This window comes from Gorilla gorilla, chromosome 12 (genome assembly GCF_029281585.2).
Source record: "Gorilla gorilla gorilla isolate KB3781 chromosome 12, NHGRI_mGorGor1-v2.1_pri, whole genome shotgun sequence".
Lineage (NCBI taxonomy): Eukaryota > Metazoa > Chordata > Mammalia > Primates > Hominidae > Gorilla > Gorilla gorilla.
In genome coordinates, this window is record NC_073236.2 from 136,874,457 (window position 1) to 136,877,499 (window position 3,043).

The 3,043-nt window shown below is 50.8% G+C and overlaps 1 non-coding gene across 1 annotated transcript; it reads left to right on the forward strand.

Moving 5' to 3' along the window:
* Positions 1 to 2,553: 2,553 nt before the first annotated feature.
* On the forward strand, positions 2,554 to 2,654 carry LOC115933650 (small nucleolar RNA U13). The gene has a single exon (XR_004069514.1). It is a non-coding gene; the product is annotated as a small nucleolar RNA U13 (small nucleolar RNA).
* Positions 2,655 to 3,043: the final 389 nt, after the last annotated feature.

Below are 3,043 nucleotides of genomic sequence, written 5' to 3' on the forward strand. Positions count from 1 at the left end.
GACAAGGCTGCATTTCCTATGCTCCATTTAAGGAGGCAGAGAACACGAGTCTAAATGCAAAAACGTTTTCAGAAATATGGTTCTACAGAAAGGTTTTGGTCCTGAAAGGACTACGTTTCTATTATCTCAAAACTGCCTGCTGTGAAAAGTCACTATTTTCTTGGTGTTCAGTGCAGTGAATTGCAAACGCTGAGCCCTGGGCCCCCTTCCACTGCCCCCAGAAAGGTCTGGTTCTCCCCGAATGATCAAACTCAGGGCTCCCTTACAATGACTTTGGAGGGAGGGTCTTATTCTGATTTGGGGGATTCAGTGAAGGAGGTTTTGGGGTGTGACTACAGCTTGCAGAAGGTGGGGATTTGTTCTGATGGTGACCAGGTAAAAAGGGATTCGTGGGTAGGCCTGAGGCTGTGGCCATACTCTCTCTCTCCAGATACGGGATTCCCAGATACAGGAGGGGGTTCAGTCCTGCCTAGGTGAGGCTTCCTTCAGTCCCCATTGGAGACAGTGGCTTGTGCACCAAGCTGAAACAATCTCTTATTTGAAAATACGTCATGGTGATTTTACAAAAAACAAAACATGAAGAAAATACTCTAGGCTGGGGGTTGCTTGCCCCAGTGAGCAGTAAAAGCAGGTTGAGGGGACACTTTCTGGCTGGTTTTCCTCTTCCTCTTGCCTCATGGCTCTGGGTGAGTGCGTCTCTGCGAGGTGCTCAGGGGGCCCGGCCTACCATTGCGGGGGAGGGCAGGCGCCTGTGTGCAGGGACCTGGGGGGCCCATGCCTGAGTAGATAGCAGGGAGGTCGCAGGGACGGCGGGGACGGCCAGCCCTGCTGCCTGGTGACCATGTGCGCACAGCCTGCTTCCTCCCTCCGAGAGGCCTGTCTCGTCATGAAAAACAACGGATATTCATTCTACAGGCTTTGGGAAGTAGCCTTCGTTCCTCCTGGCCCTGGAAAAGTGGCCTTAATCCAAAGTGATTACTTTGCAGCTCTCTCAGATTTATTCTTCAGTGATAGCCTCTCCTCTGCCGCCTGCATCTTGAGCTCCAATTGCCCGCGGCCTGTCACAGAAGGGCCATATGTCTTTCCGTCCCTGTGCAGAGAATGACACTGAAGTCTCTTTGTCCTCTCTGAAGCTTTTGTGTGCACGCGTGTGGCATTGACCTCCGTGGCTCATTCCACCCACAGTGAAAAGGAACCATAAAAAGCACAGGGGTTTGAAAAGTAGCCCAGGCAGGAGGAAGGCGCTCCCGCCTGGATGCTCGCGGGGTCCCTGCATCTGTCTCCTTTGGCTGTTGGCAGCACTCGGGCCCTGGTGCAGGCAGCCGGAGGTGCGCCTGGGTATTGTCTGGGCAAGGGCGTGTGGGTCAACCTCCTTCCTTCCTGTCCCTGCAATCTATTGTCTTTCTGGGCAGGCTGAGAAGCACGTCTAAAAGGGCTTGTGTTCTTTGTTGCTGGGTCGTTGAAGCTGCAAGAAGGAGGATTCCTTCTTCCCTTGAGGGTCTCTGTTCCTGGCATAGCAGCCTGGCCAATTGTCTTGATACCAGGATTTGGGGGAACCCCCTTTCTCCATTCTGGTGTTGCCTTTTTGCCTGCAAGGGACCTTGCTGTCTGCCTTTAACCTGATGCTTTAAGTCTTGCGGAGCCCTCTCCTTCACTGTCCCTCCACCATTTGGCATTTATATCCGGCAGGAGACAGGACATGCAACGACTTCATTTCCTGGATGCCAAGTATTGGTTGAAAGGTGTGTGTAGTCGCACCCACTTTTCTGCCTGTTCAGAGTAACATGGATAATTTCTTTGGTCATTGTGTCTTGTCTCTGCTCAATGTGTTTTGCATTATATATAAAAAAATTTTCAAATTAACTGCAGTTTAGCTGTGAGTCAGTTTTTAATTGCTTGGAATTAGCACTTGATTTGCATAGTACTTGATTTGTCAATTATCTGTGACTTTGTGATTATCTAGACTAAAATGAGGGACCCTCCTGATTATGCTCCTTAATGGAAAGGGGCAGGACTGTGGGGAATCCCGTGATGGGAAAATCCAAAACCCACTGCGGTTTAACGCTGCCAGGCATGTGTCTTTCTGTTTCAGGAGGAACGTGCTGCTCATTCTTGAAATTCACTTCCCCGGAAGACACGGCAACCATGAACACTGGATCAGAGGTGGGGAAGCTGCCTGGCTTCCACTGGGCCCCACCCATCCACCCATCTTGGCCTCCCCATTCTCTCTGTCCATGGGTGGTGACAAACTTTGCCTTGACCTGAGCCCACGTACCTAGGTTTGCACCTTCTCTGGAGTGAAAGAGGAGATGAGTTATTTTAATCTTGAAGATCCCAGGTCAGAACATCAGTTTTCTAGTCCAAGTGCTGCCTCACCGTCTTCATTTATAAAATGAGAGAGGGGATGCACTGTTCCCCAAATCTGAGACCCAGGGTGTACACGATTGGAGCCAAGTCTCACAGCTGGGGAGGAGTGGCTCTGGCACTTGAGTTCAGTTTGTCTGGCTCCAAATCTGTAGGGAGTGGGGGTTTCCCTTAGATAAGTAGGTTAAGATCCTTTTGTGGTTCATAATCGTGATGATTGGGTTTTCATGCTCATGTGTGAGATATGCCTCTTTCAAGCCTTGTTACGACATCACATTACCTGTCTGATGTTACAAAAAAAAGAAAAAAGAAGAAAAGAATAACAAGAACAACCACAAAAAGCCCCTCATCATCTCTCTGGGGCGTGCAGTGGGGCCGTTTCCACGGGGGTGGGCCTCAGAGCCCTCTGACTGATTCTTCTGGAGCACAGAGCCCCACCATGCTGATGTTCCATGCGCTGGTCTGGGATGGTTCCCGCACTCACAGCCTGGTGTGGTCAGCAGCAGGGTTTCATTCAGGTCTCTCCTTCCTGACCACACTGAGAGACCTGCAGGCAGAGGCTGACCGAAGTCACCTTTAGGGTCCCCAAGTGAGCTCTTGAATGTCTCCCCAGACCACCCCATCTCTCTGCTCCCACTCTGGGTCCTAACAGGGTCCTCCAAATCCACAGTTCTTACAG